Genomic DNA, 22,200 nt, shown 5'->3' on the forward strand with positions numbered 1-22,200 from the left:
GTAGATTTAAATAGAAGAGGAAAAAATGCATAATTTGGGAGATAATATGATTTTGCAAGACTTCAAAGGCAACAAAATACCAAGAGGAAGGAAATAAAATATTCTTATATTTTATTCCTTGATAATGTTGAAATTTTGGAAGAAAATCTGTGCAGATATTGAGAGAGGAAGCCTCAAAATTGAAAAATAAAATATTATCTACAATTTTAAACATGAGAAGAGCTTCAAAGATTTAAAGGATGAGGCCCATGAATAATTATAAAAGGTAGCATACGTGAGAAGAAAAAGGGAGGCGCAAAACAAAAGAAAAAACCAACTCGGAAGGGACAAAACAGATAAGAGAGGAGAGAAGAGAGAAGCATACAGAGGGAAGAGACAGAAGAAGGCATCGCAGAAGGAGAGGGAAGGAAGAGAGCATAACAGAGGAAGAGGGCCGTAAAAGGAGAGAATAGGAAGGAAGCACAGAAGAAAAAAGCTACAGTGAAGTAGCGACAACGCGGAAGAAGAACATAAGGGGAGGAAGATTGTAGGACAGAAGCTGAAGGAATTCCTCACACACGTCTAAATCACAGAGAATTCCTCTTATTTCCTTCTTTATTTTGTTTTCTTCTATGAACTTAAATATGACTTTTCACTTCTATTTTGAATTCATGGAATAATTTTCTTTAGGCTAAGACCACAATAGAGCCAAACAATACTTTATTTGATATTTGTTTTATTTTCATTATATTATTTTTCTAGATTTTAATTATTGATTGACGTTGGTTTAATATTTATTGTTAATAGCCTGATCAACTATTTACATGTTTGTTGATTAATCACGAATCGGGAGATGATTGGTTAAATATAACAACGAAGACGTCATCAACACATGGTTAAACTGACTAGAATAGTATTCGGTTTCAGTGTGCGGTTATAGGTGAAAACTTAAATTCTACGAAGATTTAATGCATTTAGATCTAATTAAATTCAATTAGAAATAATTGGACTGTTAGATTTAAATAGGTTTATTAACTCGAGGAATCGTTTAATAAATAAATTTGGGGATTTCACCGTGATTGTCAATACTTAAATAATTAATTGAATTTTAAGATGTGTCAACATAGTAGAGTTTGGTATCGTTTTGTGTCTTAGTTATTTATTTGAATTTGTATCCCTCCTTGATATCTGAATCCGTCGTTTTAATTGATATTATTTTATTTAATATTTTAGATTAATAATTCACATATCATCTTTTTATTTATTTTGTAAAGCTTAAGTTAAGTGATAAAAATTCTAGTAATTAAATATTAGTCTCTGTGGGATCGATACTTGGACTCATCATCCATTTACTATAACTTGACCTAGTCCGCTTGCTAGATTTATTCATAACCGAAATCGTCGGTCAAGTTTTTGGCGCCGTTGCCGGGGACTAATTTATTTAATATTGGAATAAATTTCTTTATTGAGACTAGACATTTTTTTCCCAAGAAAAAAAGATAAAAAAATCATTTGTTTTTTTTTCTAATTTATTTGTTTTATTGCGAGGTACTTCAAGATGGATCATCGTGGAGTGTTCACGAATTTTGCCCAAAAATACTCGGAACCATTCTATGCTGCTTGGGGGAGATTCAATGATCTAGCAAACAACTTTCGGTTTCATGATTTGTCAAACTACACTCTTATTCAAATTTTTTTATTTTGGTTTGGATGAGGCAACAAGAAGTTGGGTAAATTATGGAGCTTTGGCAACTGGTAGTCACTTATTTAATAGAGAATACAACAGTGCGATGCACTTGTTAAATGATATGGCGGATTTCGACTACCACTGGCATTGTGATCCTTCACTGCAGGGTTGGAGTCACCAATATCCTCCACAATTTTGCCCCAATTTTGTAAACCAACCATTTGAGCAACAAGAAGAGCATAGTGCACATTTAGATGAAATCATGGCCCAGTGGGAGAAGATGGTCAACTCTTTGTGTTTCATCGATGAACAGATTGAGCTTCTAATGCAACCAGTTTATGAAATCCGCCAAGAGAATGAAGCGATTTTTGATGATCAATTAATGACCAATCAGGCATGGGTGAATGATGACAACTCAAACAACCAAAGTTTGGAGAGTGATTCAAATCATGTAGAAACTTCACCTGAATCTGATCTTCCGCAAGTGTTTGAGTTGGAGGCAGAAGAATTCTTCGAGGAATTCCTATGCGAAGATGAGGCAGAAGTGAAGTTGGAGGAATTCCTATGAGAAGATGAGGCAGAAATGAAGTTAGAGGAAGAAGAGTTCTTCGAGGAATCCCTACGCGAAGATGAGGCAGAAGAGAAGTTGGAGGAAGTAGAAGAACACAAGTCGAAGGATTCGAACTCATATATGGTCTTAACATATATTCCACCAGCAGATTATTTATTTCCATCAACGCAAACTCAAGAATATTACATCCTCTACGAGCTTTATCATAGATTAGATTGTTCTTCCCCTAATAATCAGTCTTTGCCGAGTGTTGTTGGAGCGACGAGCGTGCAATGTCAATATCATGCCAAGCTTGAGGGCACATATAATCAAGACCCATATGTAATATTGTATGATATTTACTATGGGCGGAAGCCGCTATTTGATGGATGCTTCTCCGTAGTCAAGCTATAGACAATGAATTTAGCGCTTGCTGGGAGGCAACCCAGTGATTTATTTTATTTCCTGTCGTTTCATTTTTTATTTTTATTTTTTTCACTTTGTTAGTTTAATCCTCTGTGATTTTGGTGTGTGTAGGCTATATTGGAATGAAGGAATATGATTTAGATTCTGGAAAATCTAAACTGTTGAAATGAAAGATTTCCAGCACTGAGGAATTCTACCATCCCCATGTAGCACTCCGTGGAATTTAAAGCAACACTGTCAGGGAAGTGTTATCTTACTATTCTGCATCCAAATTTTATATTATTTTTGAATGGCATGACACTGAGGACAGTGTAAATAAAAAGTTTGGGGGGAATTTGTGTTTGGTTTCATGTCACAACACTTAGCATGTGCTTAAATGTTTAATCCTCGAGCATGAAATTTTGTTTTTATTCTTTGAGAAACCGCACTAGTGATTACATGATACACTAATTGACTTTCTATATTTTTGAACACTCAAGAAATTACATCATACCTAGAATTGATTGAGATGAGCTGTAGTTGTAGCCGAAGGATTTGAGCACAAACTAGTTTTGTATCATATTTTGAGACATAATCTATGCACTTTAGGTCATACTTATATGAATTAATCGTGAATTGGTAAAAGGTGAGCTCATGAAAAAAAAATGAAAAAAAAAAGAAGAAGAAGAAAAGAAACAATCTAGAACTTGTCTGATTATCCTTCGAGGCGAAAATACGGAGGAGAATGACTTAGGGATGATTTAGGCGATCTTTGGACCGTTTGAGCCTTTCGAGCCTACACAATGCATCATTTATATCCCTAGTATTCCCTTTTGAGCCTAATAAATCGAATGGAGTGTGTCAAATACATACAATTAGCCCCCATTCGTATTCCTTCAAAATCCCACATCAACTACCCAATTTTAACTCATACACTATTCCTCTACCTTAATTTTGAGAGAAATAAACTCTTTAGCGCTTTAAAATTTTTCAATAACTCTCATGTGCTGATTGATAAGAAAAATTGGAGGAGTTTGAAAAAAAAATCATGAAGAATGAAAAAGGAGTTGATGAAAAGATATATCTAATTATAAAAGAAAAGAAGGAGGATTGAACGTTGTATGATGTGGTGATTGAAAAACCTAAATGTTGTTGAAGATCGAAAAAAAACTGGAGGAAGAGAAAGAAAATAGGGGGAATATGAATGAAAGTACAAGGAAGATGAAAAAGTTAGGTGGATGAATGATGAAATTCCATAAGGGAAGGAAGATAAGAGATGAAAGAGTGCGCTATATGATTAAATTGTTTATTTTTTCTCATTTTGAATTCCCTACCTTTATTGTAGCCGTGAGCCGTGGCCTAACGTTATAAGCTTAAAAAGACCTATTGACCGGGTCATATTCCTCCAACATTTAGTGGAGAAAGGTATGAAAGACAAGCTTATGGAGAGTTTCTTAAAAAAAAAAAAAAATCAGAAAATATGAGCACTCTTTGTACTAAAATACATTTGAGGAATATGAGTTTTGACTTCCACACTACACACGTCTCATTATCTTGATCTTTTTTAGTGAATGCTTGAGTTTTGAAGTTGCAACGAAAGTGAATTTTATGATCTTCGAAGTGTGATCTTTTGATTGAGTGTGACGGACTTTGGTAGGTTGAAAAGTGTTGATTGTGTCATTTTTGTGGTGAATCATTGAATATTCCTCGGTTATGTTTTTATTCTTTGATGTGTTCGAGGACGAACAAAGGCTAAGTGTGGGGGGATTGATAAGCCCAAATCTTATAAAGATTTTAGGGATTCTATTTTATAATATTTGTGCTTATCTAGAATTATTATTCCTAATTTTGTGATTATCTTAATTAACTTTATAATGATTGTAGATTTAAATAGAAGAGGAAAAAATGCATAATTTGGGAGATAATGATTTTGCAAGACTTCAAAGGCAACAAAATACCAAGAGGAAGGAAATAAAATATTCTTATATTTTATTACTTGATAATGTTGAAATTTTGGAAGAAAATCTGTGCAGATATTGAGAGAGGAAGCCTCAAAATTGAAAAATAAAATATTATCTACAATTTTAAACATGAGAAGAGCTTCAAAGATTTAAAGGATGAGGCCCATGAAGAATTATAAAAGGTAGCATACGTGAGAAGAAAAAGGGAGGCGCAAAACAAAAGAAAAAACCAACGCTGAAGGGACAAAATAGAGAAGAGAGGAGAGAAGAGAGAAGCATACGGAGGGAAGAGACAGAAGAAGGCATCGCAGAAGGAGAAGGAAGGAAGAGAGCATAACAGAGGAAGAGGGCCGTAACAGGAGAGAATAGGAAGGAAGCACAGAAGAAAAAAAGCTACAGTGAAGTAGCGACAATGCGGAAGAAGAACATAAGGGGAGGAAGATTGGAGGACAGAAGCTGAAAGAATTCCTCACACACGTCTAAATCACTGAGAATTCCTCTTATTTCCTTTTTTATTTTGTTTTATTTTATTAACTTAAATATGACTTTTCACTTCTATTTTGAATTCATGGAATAATTTTCTTTAGGCTAAGAACACAATAGGGCCAAACAATACTTTATTTGATATTTGTTTTATTTTCATTATATTATTTTTCTAGATTTTAATTATTGATTGACGTTGGTTGAATATTTTTTGTTAATAGCCTGATCAACTATTTACATGTTTGTTGATTAATAATGAATCGGAAGATGATTGGTTAAATATAGCAACAAAGACGTCATCAACACATGGTTAAACTGACTAGAAATAATATTCTGTTTCAATGTGCGGTTTTAGGTGAAACTGATTCTACGAAGATTTAATGCATTTAGGTCTAATTAAATCAATTAGAAATAATTGGACTGTTAGATTTAAATAGGTTTATTAACTCGATGAATCGTTTAATAAATAAATTTGGGGATTTCACCGTGATTGTCAAGACTTAAATAATTAATTGAATTTTAATATGTGTCAACATAGTAGAGTTTGGTACCGTTGTGTGTCTTAGTTATTTATTTGAATTTGTATCCCTCCTTGATATCTGAATTCGTCGTTTTAATTGATATTATTTTATTTAATATTTTAGATTAATAATTCACATATCATCTTTTTATTTATTTTGTCTAGCTTAATGTTAAGTTATAAAAATTCTAGTAATTAAATATTAGTCTCTGTGGGATCGATACTTTGACTCATCATCCATTTAATATAACTTGACCTAGTCCGCTTGTTAGATTTATTCTCAACTGAAATCGTCGGCCACCACCGAGCCCACCTGACCCTAACCATCCCTGGACCACGTCCAGCCCAACCAAGCCCAGCCCAGCCCTTGAACCCGAGCAGCGAGCCATCTGTTGGAGCAAAAGTAGCTGCCCTCCATGGTTACCTCACGTTCTCGAGCCATCAGCCAACCCAGCCGCACCAGCCCCTCTCTAGACCCTTGTGCACCCTCTTAAGACCCTAGTGACTCGACCTAACCTAGCCTAGGGTCCCCTGGCCGAGCCCTTTCCCTTCCTGCGAGCGGCTGCACCAGCGCGCATGCACCAAGCTTCTCGGGTGGAGTCCTAGCTCCTCCCCAGCCCCTTGGATCGAGTCCTAGTGTGGCTAGGACTCCTTTCCTGACCCCTCATGGACCCTAGGTAGCCCTGGTCCCAGTCAAGACCAAGCCCAGCCACAATTCCCATTAACCAAGCCCCTTGATCACCCAACATCAATTTTCGGTTCCATTTTTGTTCTTCGTGTGGTGCAACGTTTTTGTGGTGACTTAGACTCCTTAAACCTGTGTAAAACAACCCTTGATCCATTTTAAAGCTCACACTTTGAAATTTATCCTTTAAATAAATTGCATGCATTCAGTCCTACTAAAAATATCATTTTAAAATAATCAAAAGTAATTACCAATAAAAATATAGCGGAGTAAAAACAAATAAAAATCCTAATCATCAAACAGTAAAATAAAACAGTGTATAAAATACTCATATCTTCTCAATAATATGAAATCATAAATGTGCGGAAAAATCACGAGGTCCTCGGGTCGTGTCGCCCACCAGGTCTGCTGACTCAGAGACCAGCACGTCCAGTCTCCTCGACATCGAACTCACATGCATCACACACGCCTAATGAGTCTAAAGACACAACACACCAGTACCATAAATAACAAATACCTATACATAGCACACAGCAATGAAAAATATCATACTCAACATATCTTTCATGAATTTTAAAAGCTTAAAGTAAACGTGTCATATGCAATCGTGACGTGTTAAACAGCTCATCAGTTAATCATCACTCATCATTTATCATTCATCATTTCCATTGGTGAACTCAGTTTATTAGAGGTGACTATCATACATCATCATTTATGATGGATCCATCATACATAGAACTCCGGTACCCGGTGGCTGTCGGACATCAGTGACATGATTACCCATCCACTGTGCCTAGGCCTCATCATCATCATTTAAATATAGGTCTTATGCATTTACATATACTTCGATAGTCACAACTAATTCTCATCATTCAAAACATCATCATTTTCATAACTTATAAAAATCATGCATACGTGCAATTTTCCTTAAATCCAAGCATGCAACATATATTTTCATAAAATCTTAAAAATCGTGATCATGATGCATAAACATTTTAAATATAGTAAATTTGTGCTCAGGGCGCTGCCAGTAGCAAAATCTTACCCCGGGTGCAAAATGACATTTTTGCCCCTGGAAACCCAAAAATTACCGTTTTACCCCTGGACCTCTACAATTGACCCGAAGCTGACCGAACTCCTTAAAATCTCCCAAAACATATTTAGAAGCATTCCTAGATGTAAACTCGAGCCCATTTCATAACTTAACCGTTTCGTTTTAAAACTTGGACGGAGGTCTCGGTTTTAACCCGAATAGAATCGAAACCCAACAAAATTTTTCCCAAATTTTTTACCATGTCTTAGCAACACCTAGAGGTCCCGAACCCCGAAATTCCAGCCCCTAAACTTACAGGGACCAGCCCTCAAAATTTCTGGAAAATTTCGTTATTCTCCCATCTCGCACCCGCACCCTCAAGGCCACACCCGATCCCTAGCGCCCCTCGGCTCGCCCTAGCTCACACCAACCATGAACCAAGTCCAGCAGGACCTAGACCAGACCCTAAGGGAACTACAAGAACCACGCCACCAGCCCCGTGCACGTTGCCATCAGCCAGAACCTAGAATCATCAAAAGCTCCTACCGCGGCCAACCCTTCTGAACTTGGCTCGATCGATCTTCCCACCAACTCCAGTAGGGTTCGAGTCATCCCAGACCACCACTTAGAGCCATCAGAGTCTGGTCCAGGGTTGGATATGACCCTCGCACAGCCGGAACAACAGAAACACGATCGCGCCCCCCATGCACAAGCCACAAATTCGGTCGGCCCTCACAAACTCAACGAACTCGACCAAACTTCCAACTCCAGCACCTAACCCTCATCAACCACGACCTGTACAGCCCCTTTTCATCATATTACCGTAGCTCCTTGCACCATAAATCAGAAAAATTGTGACCAGCAACCGAAAAATGCAAAAACACAAAGAAAACCGAAAACCTTGAATGTTCATGGCTGGATTGAAATATTTCGTGTACAATGCATACACAACAGACATATAACACCTGAATGATGCAGAAAAGATGTTATAAAGCGTGCCTTGATGCAATAGACATGAGGAGATCGAAGAACGAGTGCCAGGTGAATTCTTTTCTTTGGAGAAAAGCTTGATCGAGGCATTCTTGGGAACTTTTCTTGCTGAAACCGAGGGAGTAAATTCTGAATGAAAGGGTGTCGGCTGGTGGGGAGCATTTAGGTTTAGGTTTAGGGTTAATTAGCATTATATAAATAGTTAATAAATAACTAATGGGCCCTAAATGGCTAATTAAAAGTTAAAAAAGGATTTTAAGCCCAACAAGCTCAAAAGTAGGCCCATTAAGTCCAAACACAATTCCGAAAAATATTTCGTGTTAAAAAGTTTTTGAAAATATTATCCGAGCCCTCAAAAAATCTCTCGATTTGATAAAATTTGCGTACCCAACAAAGCCCATTAAAAAATACCTTTAAAAATCTTAAATAAATTAATAAAAAATAATCATATAGGAGAAATAATTTTCCTAAAAATTCTCTGGTCTCCGTTCCTCGTTCGAGCGTGAAATGCACCTAGAAAACCATAATGCATGAACTTCTAAAATTTCATGAAATAAATCCTATCATGATGAATTATGCATAAAATGCATAAAATAATTAAACACATAATTTAAATAAAAATACTAGATTGCATGCATTCAGGTTACGTGATTTAAATTTCTGGACCTTACAATGGCAGCCCCTTAAGATCATATTAAACATGATTTTGGATGAAAACACAAGCTTTAAAAACCACATAAGATGCATCTACGAAAATATAACATGATGCAACTTGTTTTTCATGTAAAACAATTTTTAATAAATACTATGGTGTGATGGATGAGTAAAGGGAAGAATATAACATGCCTTTGCGTAATTAACGCACGAATTATCGTTGACGAATCGAAGAACGTGACACGAAGACGTTGGCTGAATTTTTCCTTGCAATATTCGAAGCTTTCTCTTAATTCTTCCTTGTGTGTGCCGTGTAATTTGAGAGAAGAAAGAGTTTGAGTGATTAAGGGGTGTGGGGCGTGGGATATAATGGCATGAGGTAGGGTTTTAAGGCCTTAAATAATTACTTAAAATCTCTATTATTATATAATAGTTGATCCCTAATAAAAACCACTCTACGAAGACATCAACTTTCTTTCCGATTTTACCTTTATAATTTTGTATATTATATTTTTTCTTAACCAATAATATTGTATTCACCTTCGTAAGAACTGCACACGTTTTCTCTCTTTTCTGCTCAACCCACGATTTCTTTTCCTAATTTCCACCACGCTCAGAGCAGATAAGTTTGTGATACTCACGTTTTTCCTCTTTTCTACTCAACTCACAATTTCTTCTCCAAATTTCCACCACGCTTGGATATTGAAACAGGTTAGTTTGTGAATGTTTTCCTCAATCTCTCCCGTTGTTGTCGCTTTTGATTTACGAATTATTTTATCGGCCAGATTGGGAAATATGTGGTTGTAAATTTTTGTTTCTCTTCTTCTTCTTGGAACCAAATTGAATTCGAAAGAATACAAATTGAGTTTTTGGTAAGTCGAATTTGCTTTTGTAATTTTTTTTTCAAAAAAACATCTATATCGTTCATGGACGTTCATGCTTTTAATTTAGCAATGGAAAATATTTGTTAGATATTTTGTGCACTCGTGTCTCGATACAATTCTGTTTTTTTTCCTGATTTACTTATTTAAATTTATTTTACTTGTGATTTTGATATGAATGTCAAGATAAATTTTTCATCGAGAAGTTGTTCGTTTCCTTCTTTCTGTCAACAAAAAACATGGCTTGATAAAGGTCCTGGACATTGACTCAATTTCCCTCAAACTGTTTGAAATAATGTCTCATTGAAAATCATTTGGAGAATGGTTGTTATAACTTATATTTTTACCAAAGGCCGCTCCAAAATCTGGCATTTTCCTTACCGTTGTTTGTCGTAACTTCTTCATTTCTCAGTGTTCAAATTTTATGGAGCTTCGGAATTTTCAAAAACAGTAGTTGCGACATTTAAATATTTGTTAGAGTCTAATGTTTGGAGTTTGTTGATTAATCTATGAAAAGAATATAATATTACACTTTGTCGTATGCTGCACTTAGAAATATCAAGGGCATTACTTCCTTATTGTATGCTAAAAATTGGACCAATTCTTGGCTTCATTCTTTATTGTGATTGACGCGTCAGTCTCATTGGTGTTATTGTCGGTTTTGTGAGTTCACTGACCACTCAAAAATTTGCACGTTTGGGGTAGAAGTCTTGGAAGAAGAGATGGTTTATTCTTACACGCACCTCTCTGGTTTTCTTCAAGAATGACCCTGTTAGTACATGAACATCTCTGTTTCCCTTCTCTTTAATGTGCCTGTAAAATCGATTTAGTAAACTCATTGTTTTATCTGATCAATGACTTTGCTGGAGCAGTTTCATATATTTAAAGTTCGTTAATCTGTCATATGATATTGAAATGACTAATATGACCAACCTCTCCTCCATTTAGAGTGCACTTCCACAGCGTGGTGGTGAAGTGAATTTGACTTTAAGCGGCATCGATGTCAATAATTCAGGAAGGTAAATGATCTCTCTTTTCATGATGTTATGTCTATTTTTCTCTTGCAGCTTTCTAATTCCCGATTTCTTAAGTTTGTATCATAAATCTATTAGCGTCAATCTCACTGAAACTCTACATTCTAATTGAAATCTAGTGTTTCTCGAATTCATCTAGGGAATTGAAACGTGGATTCTGAGACGATTATGTGTTTAATCCATTCGAAGTAAGTTATCTCTTTGATTATATTATCAGTTCAAATACTAATCTTTTAATGTGTGATTTGTATTGGGATTGTTTTTCTTGAAATTATGGGTTTCGTGAGAAATATGGTTGCAAACTTGCACTGCAGGTGTTTGTATTATGTTCTTAAGGCTTGCACTACAGGTGTTTGTATTATGTTCTTAAATCAATTTAATTGTCAAGAATTATCTGCCCTTATCGATTGAATGTACAAACAATCTCTTCCTTCTCCTCTGTAACTGTATTCCTCATCCCTGATTCTTTAATTTTTGTAGTTTGACGCTCTCTAAATGGGGTCTCATTTTATTGTTTAACCGGAACATATCATTAAATTACAAGACTTCATCATTATGCAGTGATAACTCTAACGTTCAATGGACATAACCAAATTATTCCGGTTAGAAAAACCAGCAACACCCATTTAGCATACACAAACCAAATCCAAATAAAACGGATCTGAGTCCATGCAATTTTACCCGACCCATTGTTGTCCCTGCTCCATAGTCTGTCTTGAACTTAGTTTGAGATTGATGACTTCATTCATCTTTGAGTCCTTGAACAAGAAGACTTGGTGAAGCAACCTTAGTTTAATTTGCTAGAACAAACAATGAGAAGGATTGACACCACTATGTGGTATTGCTAATTACTCACATATTCATATTTCATATATACAAACATATATATAGCATATTTAAGTTTAGCAGATTCATGGAAACAATTTTATAGCTTAAGTTCTTATTGTGTCTTTGCTAATGATCTTCCATTTGCAGGCTGTTGCTGGACTGGCTGCAGATGGCAGGCAAATTGTGACACGGGAAAAATCTGAAGCAGTTAATTATGAGAGGTTTGATTTTTCCCCTCAATCTCTCCCGTTATTATTGGTTTCAATTTACGAATTATTTTACGAGACAGACCGATAATAGATGGTTGTAGAATTGTGCTTCTCTTATTTTTTTGGACCAAATTAAATCCGATAAAACACGAATTCAGTTTTTGATATGTCTGAATTCAACAGTACAAAATTAGGACGAAACGATGAGCAAGGGACATGGTCTATTCTCGGATTTTGGCAACAGCTTGAAAGGTTTGATTTATCAAAAATTCACAAAAAATTGTTTCTTATTTTGCCCAATTCACATGATTTTTCGTTTTCACCTTTTATTTGATGAAAATTATCATTTTAAACTAAAAAATCTAATTGTTCTATTATGTATTCATAAATCACCGTAAAAGAAACGCAGGAGAGAAAAAACTTATGTTACGGCACATAAAGTTAATGGTATCTACTCACTTTTTTATTTCCTTTATTGTTATTAATTTTGTTTTAGTTTATGGGTTTAAATGCAAATGGTTTGCAAAAGAAGCGTAGATTTAAGGCTTCCTTGCAATTCATCCATTTTGGTATTATATCTATTTGATTTATTGATGTTGTGCAAGGTTCCTCGTTGTATAATAATGGTTTTTGATGTTATGCAAAGTTTGCACCAGTTGACACAAAAATAATTGAATTAAATAAAAATAAATGAGAAGTTGTAGAATCGTCGTTCCCTTTGAAATTTAACAAAATTTTTAAAAAAAACAAGCTTGAAACAAGTTCTAAATAATATCTTAATTATCTTTTTGGTATTCAAGCAATTTCGTCAAATAATGTAATTTTTTTGTTCTTTTCACTTTGGGAATGGGATACGGGCTTCAACATTCACACATTATAATTTTTATTCCTTTGTGATTCTGCATAATTTTGGTTTGGATTCGTAACTCAATGTTCTCTGATGCCTTCTCAATACTTGAATGTAATATTCAACAAAAAATTACACTACGCTAATATAATGATTTCATTTGTTTTTGGTGTTTTGTTTTGAGGTATGAGATGTGTGAGCTGTTTCTTTTTCAAAATGATAGACAACTACGACCCTTATTTAATTTTAAACTGATTTTATCAAATTTTGATTTGGATCTAGAGTATAATGTTGTCATTATGTATTTTTTTTTATTTAAGCTTCCGAAATAGGGTTGGTAATCTTTGCTTCTTATTTTCGGTGATATACTGCTATAACTGAGGTATATATTTAGCTTATTAATGCTAATGGTTGTATTGTATGTAAGGTGTGCATTTTTTCAAGTCGAAGGTTCCTTCTTACAAAGAGGTATTGTATCTGTATGTTTTTCTTCTTTTGCTTTCACTTTAATGTTTTACTTTGTGTATATTGTTTGAAATGTGTAGCACACGGCATCCGTGTATCATTTGGTACATGATTTTCATGTTACTTCCCAACGTTGTTTTCGTTGCTAATATTTTTTTGTTGTAACAAAATAATGTATGGTATTATAATGATATAATATTTGAGACTTATTGTATTTTACATTTTATAAAAAAAAATAAGTATTTTGAATAAAAAAAATGATTTGTATGAGACTAACCTCTCATCTCAAATCTTATTCATATTTCCACAATAGTTTATCCAATTAAAAAATGTTACCATCTTCTGCCATCAATTTTCTTCAATGTATATCGATGTAATGCTGATATATTCATGTTTTTGGTAAATCTGTTATTGCATTTCTTGAATTATTGAAACTTAAACATGTCATAAATAAACGTTTCTAAAATCCTTAAATGGAAAAATTAAAGTAAGGTTCTTCAAAATTTTTTCTAAAAATAATAATTATGAGTAGAAACAACGATTAAAATCAAAGATTTTTTTCATTTAAGGATTTTAGAAACGTTTATTTAAGGATTTTAGAAACGTTTATTTATTTACCGTGTATTTAGCGAAATCTTTGCAGTAGTTTACATTTTGTTCTGTCATTGCATATTTTAGAAATTTTGCTCTGTTTCTGGACCCGTACCACCTGGTCAACCTCTCCCCAAATGGAGTGGTCTATTGCCCAAGCCAGAACTTACAGGTACTCCAAGATCTTATTCATGAGTTTGAAAGAAACCAGCAAATGAATGTGCAATGCATCAAATATTTATCAAGAACTACACTTGAAACAGTGTTCACAGGTGGAACCTGACATCAAATGCAGCTTGGCCAAACCCTTCGGGTTCTTTCCATTACGGGAAAATAAACGCTTCTAAAATGTTTATTAGTTTACCATGTATTTAGCAAAATCTTTGCAGTAGTTTACATTTTGTTCTGTCATATCGATTTTTTATAGCACGCTTTAATAGATTGTTTTATTTATTTTGTATGTTTAGGTTGAACTATAGTATGATTCGATAAAATGAATATTTTCTTATTACGCTTGACCATAAAGGGTTTAGCTTATGCATAAAATGCTTAAGGATATTTACAACTTGAATATTTTTTTCAATTTATTAGGTGAATGTAGAAGACAAATTTTAGGTTTTTATATTCAATAAATTTTAGTTTAATGATATTCTCATATTTTTTAGATAATTTTTTGACTATTTGTTTATTTCTTTTACATCGAAATTTATCATTATTTCACATGATATGATATTACTGTTTCAAAATAATATTATTTTTTAAAATCAACACATATATCATGTGAGGTAACAAATTGAGTTTTGCATATTTATTTAAGCTTTGTAATCCTTGCTTTTCATGCATCAAGTACAAAATTTTTTTACTGTCATGGTGTCGTAAAATCACGAAGGTTTAATATATTAACCTCATATTCATGACACACGCAACGCGTGTGCCTCGATGGCTAGTATTAATGGTAGCTTAGGCCCATTAACAAGGTTATGTAGGCCCATTAAGCCCATTAGTGCATTTAAAAATTATTTTGTTTAACAAGGTTTATGAAATTATTAGTCGGGTTGTCAAAAAGTTCGTATTTTTGTTGAAAATCCAACACCGATAAAAATTACGTCCCTGGTGTATAAATTCATCTCAAAACTCCTTATTTTCAAAAATAAGAAAAAACGTCATCCTTATTTTAAATAAATAAAAACAATTATTTAATAAAAATATTTTTCATTTTTCAGCCCTGGTCTCCGTTCCTCGATCGCAACTCGAATAACTTTTAAAAATACATTTTAATGCAACCATGAAGAAAAGTACATTTTAAACATGTCAACATGCACGACATATTTAATCCATGCAAAAACATTTTTTGCTTTAAAAGGGGTTGCAATGAGTGTTGTGATTTGACTGATGAGATGTAGTTCAAAAACCCGCAAAGGCATGAGACGCCAGTTGCTATTTCACCATCGATTTGATCAGTTTAGTACCTTTATTTGGTGTCTTATTTTATGTCTTAGTGTGGTCTATGACCTATTTTGTTTGAGGGCAAGAAAAAGGTCAATATGAGGGGATGATATGTGTTGTTTTTACGTGTTTTATTGCATTAATTTTGTGTGTATTTGCATTGTTTGTGTGTGCATTTCATTTACATTTTGTTCGCTTTAGAAATAGCATATGCATATGAACGTGTCTCACTCGTACGTGATGAACTTGCAGGTTAAATGGCCGGAGAGCTGAAATCGGGATAGAAAAACACAAGCCACGCGATAAGGAGACAAACTTGGCAGAATTATTAGCGCTCGGGCAGTAGAATCTTACCGCTCGAGTGCGAGGAGAGATTTCCGAAAGTTCTGACAAAAGAGTTGACGCCCGAGTGGTAATATCTTACCACTCGAGCGCGAGATGTGCCTTTCAAAAATTAAATTACAGAAGACTCGCCACTCGGGCGATAGAATATTATCGCTCGAGCGTGAGCACCACACTTCGCGAGAGAACTTACAGTGGAGTTGGTGCTCGGGCGGTAGAATCTTACCGCCCAAGCGATACTCAATTTGGAAAAAAATATTAAAGATGATTTCTTGCCTTCCGAGGGAGGTTGCCAAGTGGTGGCTGCAATAAAAACCCTAAGGACAAAAATAGGACACTTTTCAGCAGCCAAAAAATTTTGGAGCAGAGAAAAAGCTTGGAGTTGAAGATTTCAAGACTTCGGGGCAACGTTCTTCGCATTTTCATCACGTCTTGTATTTCTAGTTTATTTTCTCTTGTTTAAATATTATTTTGCTTAGTTTGATCATGAATTCTAGTAGCTAATTTTCATTATTTGTTGGGATTTAAGGGGATCCTACCCCAAAATCGAGTTTAGTTAATTCATCTATCGAATTTTGATTTATTCTTGATTGTGCTCTTATTTTCATTGCGTTGTTGATGCGTAGCTAACTTTAATAAAGATTTCATATTTCGAGTGAGTTCAAGAGAATAGCCTGTGATAGGAATGAGTAGCATAATCCGTGGATTTACAATTTACATAGAAATATGAAGTCGAATATACGTCGATAGTCATAGTCCAATAGGTCAAAAGCTAGGGGATTTCATATAACGACATGCAATTCACCTTTGATAAATAATTAAAGAGATTTAGTTACTTCACCGAGTTGAAATAGTTTGGCATAGCTCTAGAGGGCGTGTTCAATTGGATAGAAAATTCCGTCGAAAGCGTAGATCATTGTCAAACAAATTAAGTAGATTAGCGAGGGGTAGGTGAAACGAGATTCCCAACAAATTCATTTCTTATTGAATCTTTAAACAAGCATTTTATCTTATTTAGTTCATCGTTTAATCATTATAGTAGTAAACAATCATTCCAATTATTGTTGCTAAAGGTTTAATAATTGAGAATAACAATCGCAAAATACAGTCTCAAGAGGAACGATACTCGTACTCTCGTACACTGTATTATTACTTGATATCGTGCATTTGTGATTATTTCAAGCTTGAATATTATTAATTTTTACTAAGGATTTTACCGTGCAAGTTTTGCTCGATCAGAGAGTCACACCGATGAAGGGTGTGATGAGATTCGGGAAGAAGGCCAAGCTCAGTCCTAGATTCATAGGACCGTTCGAGATCCTAGAGAGAGTTGAGACGCTCGCATACAGAGTTGCATTACGCTCGCATACAGAGTTGCATTACCGTCGAATCTGGCGGGAGTTCATAATGTGTTCCATGTCTCTATGCTGCATAAGTACATGTCAAATCCTTCGCATGTCCTGTACTATGAGCCAGTTCAACTGACACCGAACCTGTCTTTTGAGGAGAGACCCACTCAGACATTGGATAGGCAGAAGAAAGGCTCCGGAACAAGGTTGGTGGAATCTTAATTTGAGAGTTTGACAAACTGAACATAAAAAGGTTGCAGAACTGATCAAGTCAACTGAAGATAACTGAACTGAAAACATTTAGCTGATAGTTGCTTGAACTGATAAGTAAATGCGTATATATTCGAAGGCAACTAAACTGATCAAAGCTAACTAAAGCTGTGTAGTTAACTGGACAATCAGTTAAGACTGATAAGTTACACAATAATCAGTTAATACTATCAGCTATAAAGAGTCAACTTTTAAATCAGCTTGACACGTCATCGGTTATGGGCGAAGCCAACAACCGATAGTTTGTACAAAAGCAGTCTGCTACTAATAGTGGGAGAGCCGCATATCAGAATGCCTTATTGTACGATTGTCGGAAGGATAATGACGTGTTCATACAAGACAAATCAACGGCTATAATTATTTGAACGCATTCATTGTTACCATTGGAGAACAAAGCCTATAAATAGTCGAGAAGATCAGCTGAGAAAAACTCTCGAAGCACGTACATTCATTCTTGAGTTAAACAGTTTGTAAAGATTAGTTACAAGAAGCTCACACTCATCAGATTTATTCATAGCGTTAAGACTATATTTTGAGCACATACATAAGCACTTTGTTATCTTATTTGATCTTTTTAGATCAAGTTGTGCTTAGGAAACATATCAGTTGCGTACTGATAAAAGTTGTAAAGATACTAAAAGTTTCAGTTTAGCAATGTTAAGTTCAAACTGAAGTGGGTTATTAGAGTTGCTGTAAGTAATCAAAGTCTTTTAGTAAATATCATATCCTTGAGATGGAAAGGGTGAAGTAGGAGCATTTGAGGTCTCCGAACATCTACAAATCTTGCGTTCTTTATTCTCATATTTATTCTATCTGTCATTCAGTTTATTTCTGCACTTTCATTAGTTAACTGATTGACATTGACAACAAGATTTACGAATTCAATTTATCACTAAACTGATTCATTCATCGAAAAGTTGTGAAAATTGTCAAGTGTTTATTCAACCCCTCCCCTTCTAAACAATTTATCACACCCAACCGATCCTAACAAGTGGTATCAAAGCTTGAATCAATCTTGTTCTTGAATACTTTCTACCTATACAATCTGATACCATGTCGTACTTCAACAAAATTCCAATGTTTTCCAGATAAGAATTTGATGATTGGAAGATAAGAATACATGCTCACTTAGCTGCACAAGACGATGATATGTGGTACGTCATAACTGACGGACCAATTAGAATATTGAAAGCAAACATTGTTGTTGCCTTAACTGATGGTGTGTAACGTCCCGAAAATTCGGAGGTCCACGTAAACCACATGCATGCAAGATTATCAACTTCTTATGTATTTTAATTAAATTGCTTTAATTTCATAAATTAATTATGATGTGCATATTTATATGTTGAAAATGTACTTTTTTGCATGGATGCATAAAAATGTATTTTTAAAGGTATTCGAGATGCGATCGAGGAGCGGAGACCGAGGGCTGAAAAATGAAAAATAATTTTATTAAATAATTGTTTTTAATTATTTAAAATAAGGTTGATGCTTTTTGTTATTTTTGAAAATAAGAAGTTTTGACGTGATTTTATATGCCGAGACGTAATTTTTATCGCTATTCGATTTTCAACGAAAATAGCAACTTTTTGAGAACTCGGCTAATAATTTCACAAATTTTCCTAAGCAAAATATTTTAAATATTAACTAATGAGTTTAATGGGCCTATTATACTTGACTAATGGGCCCAAACTTGCACCATGAGTTTTAACTAGAATAAAAAGCTAATAACCCTCCCCAACCACACCACAACTCACGTTCCCTCACCCCCAAAACAAACTAGGACTCTTCCTAGCAAAACACACACACACACCCCACAAAAGATTTTGAAGGGAAAGCCATGAAAAGCTTGAGGAAAAATTCAGCAAGGTTCTCTCCGTCGACGTCCCTTGAATCACCAAAATGTTTTCGCGCGTAATATACGCAAAGGCACGTCTTAATCTTCTTTTTATCATCTTTCACACCATATTATGTGTTTGATACTTGATTGCATGAAAAACATGATACAATTTATATATTTTCGTTTTTATGGCTATACATGCACAAAACTAGTGTTTTCATCTTTTAAAACTCCTCCTAATGATGCACAAAGGGGCTGCCATGGTAGGGGAACTTGAAGTGATGTTTTTCCACATGTTTAAGGGTCCATAGATGCATGTTAAAGGGGCTGGACAGTAGGGTGCAAGGATGAACGAAAATAAGAGTCCTAGGGGCTAAGGAGTCTTCGGCTAGGAGTCCTTATTGGTTATGGTTTCTAGCTACTGTTAGAGCATGACTAGGAAACCTAAGAGGGATGCATGATGTTCCTAATATGGTGGCATGAGGGTGGCTTGAAGGGCAAGGTCGATGTGCATGCACTTGGACGGGTTTGGGGGGAAACGAGTGCATGCGTTTGGACGAGATTGAGGGGATGTGGGTTTAGGCTTCTCAAGCTCGGTCCAGTAGAGTCCATAGGGGTCCAGTATAGTCATAGGGTGGTCAACTAGGGGCTGGTCGAGTTGCTTTAGGTCTAGGAGTAGGCTTGCAGGGAGATTCCGAGGGTGTTAGGTGGATTGATTTGGGTTGAATATGGTTTATTTAGGTGTTATTAAGCTTTGGTTCAAGTTTGATAAAGTTTCAAGTCAATACGAGTCAAAACCGGGATGTACCTCTAAGCTTTAAAAACGTTTTGGGAAATTAGTCGAGGGGCATAAGTTTACGTCTAAGGAATATTTATGGGAGTTTTTCAAGGTTATATGTTAATTTTGGAATGATTTGGGACGTCGTTTCGAGGTCTAAGGATAAATATAAAAAATTTTACATCTAAGGGTAAAACGGTTATTTTACACCTGAAAATAGTAAACGTCATGGCAGTGTCCAGAATGCTGTAAAATATGTTAAAATGATTATTTTAAATGTTTATGGAATTTTATGATGAAACGTTAACGTTAAAAGATATGTTGCATGCTTGGTTTAAAAGAAAAATAATATTTATATGCATGGATTTTATAAAGTGATAAGATTATGAAATGTTGAATGATGTGAAGTAATTGTAACTAATACAAATACGATTATATGTTAATACGTAAGGTCAAGGCTCAGTTGACGGGTGAGAGTGTCGCTGATGTCCCCGTCGCCTAGTACTGTGGTTACATGTAGCTGGATCCATCGCCCCCAATACGAATACGAAAGTCATAATTAACGATCCGAATTCAACGAAAAAGGAATACATATACGTATATGTTTAATATAAATATGTTTATGATGATATGAATATGAATATATTTATGTTGATATGAAAAATGTTTAAGTTTATACATGATTATGAAATGTTATTTCAAGTAAAAATATTTTCACTGTTGCATGTGATCTGTATACGTATTATTTGTTATCAAGAATATGGTGTGTTGAGTCTTTAGATTCACTAGGTGTGATCGATACAAGTGAGTATGATGTCGATGCTAGTGGATGTCTTGATGGTTGATCTGACTGTACTGAAGTTGCACATAACCCAAGGACCAGCGCTAGTAGTTTTCCGCACTTAAGTTTATGACTTATGATTTAAGAGTTTATGTTAAGAATTTTTACTACTTTTATTATGCTTTTGAGTGGTTTTGAGAGGTTGTTAGTATTGGCTTTATTTTTAAACATTGCTAGGATTGGCAAACATTTGACGATTTTATATTTTGGATTCTTGCTTTTGAATTTTCAAATATAGTTGGTTGTTTTATTTTAAAAATAGAGCAAAATATTTTAAGTATATGTATACATATATAGGCCGAATCATGAGTGTTTCTAAAAAAAACTTCTAGTACTTTTTAAGAAAACGAGTAGTAGACGTTTCATGGTGCACCTCATCGAATCGACAAACTACATGAAGAGTGGACATGAGAAGATAAAAGGAAAGCCAATCTTGATAATGTGGCTAAAGATATTCTGTACAAGACGTTGGATAAAATTACTTTCAGCAAGATAAAGATGTGCAGAACAACAAAAGAGATCTGGGAGAAGTTGATTCAGCTATTCGAGGGTAATGAACAAACAAAAGAAAATAAACTCTCAGTTGTTGTTCAGAAGTTTGACAACATTAAAATGAAGACTAGAGAGTCGAGGAACGAGTACGATGAAAGAGTCAGCGGCATTATAAATGAACTGAATGCACTTGGAAAAGTGTATTCAAACAAAAAAATTGCGCTGAATGTGGTTAGAAGTCTTCCCAAAGAATGAGATGTCAAGAATATGGCTATGAGAGAGTCAAAGGACCTGAATAAGGTTGAATTACATGAGTTGTTTGCTGATCTGAAAGCCTATGAGTTTGAACTGCAAACAAGAGAAGGAGAGCCTTCTACACCACAAATCACAACTGCCCTTAGTGCTATCAAACTGGAACCAACTGGTTCAGTTGAGAAATCAGTAGATCAGCTGAGTAATGATGCCATATCATTATTTGTGAAGAAATTTGGTAAATTAATGAGAAGAAACCAAGGTTCCTTCCAGAGGCAATATCAGAAAAACAACTCTAAGGAAAAACCATATTTTTGCTATAATTGTGGCTAGTCATGACACTTTATTGTTGACTGTCCTAAACCGAAGAAGGACAATTGACATTCAACTGAAAAAGGCAAGAAATCAATTGAATACAAAAGAAGAGATAGGAATGATAAGAGATCATTCAAGAAGAAGCATGAAGTCCTGCTAGTTGAAGAAAGCAAATCAAAATGGGCAGAAACTGATAGTGAAGAGCCAGAGGCTGAGAGCTCGAGCAGTTCTAGCGATGATGAAGAAGAAGTTAAATGCTTAAAGGCAGATGATGCAGAACTGGAGTCAACAAGTGAACATGTATTTGATTTCAGCTCTACTGATTTTACACGTGAAGAACTCATTTCCACACTACCTGACATGGTAAATGAGTATCACAAAATTGCTATCTCATTTGAAAATTCCAAAGCTGAGCAAACTGATCCCAAAGACAACAAAATTGAAACTGATGAGTCAGTTGAATTGTTGAGTAT

The 22,200-nt window shown here is 34.9% G+C and overlaps 1 long non-coding RNA gene across 1 annotated transcript; it reads left to right on the forward strand.

Moving 5' to 3' along the window:
* The first annotated feature begins 9,509 nt into the window (after nt 1-9,509).
* LOC142532066 (uncharacterized) lies at nt 9,510-14,313 on the forward strand. Its single transcript, XR_012816471.1, has 6 exons — nt 9,510-9,672; nt 10,537-10,599; nt 10,777-10,847; nt 11,002-11,050; nt 11,838-11,911; nt 12,083-14,313. It is a non-coding gene; the product is annotated as an uncharacterized LOC142532066 (long non-coding RNA).
* Nucleotides 14,314-22,200: the final 7,887 nt, after the last annotated feature.

The sequence above is a fragment of the Primulina tabacum genome, chromosome 2 (genome assembly GCF_025594145.1).
Source record: "Primulina tabacum isolate GXHZ01 chromosome 2, ASM2559414v2, whole genome shotgun sequence".
In the NCBI taxonomy this organism is placed as follows: domain Eukaryota; kingdom Viridiplantae; phylum Streptophyta; class Magnoliopsida; order Lamiales; family Gesneriaceae; genus Primulina; species Primulina tabacum.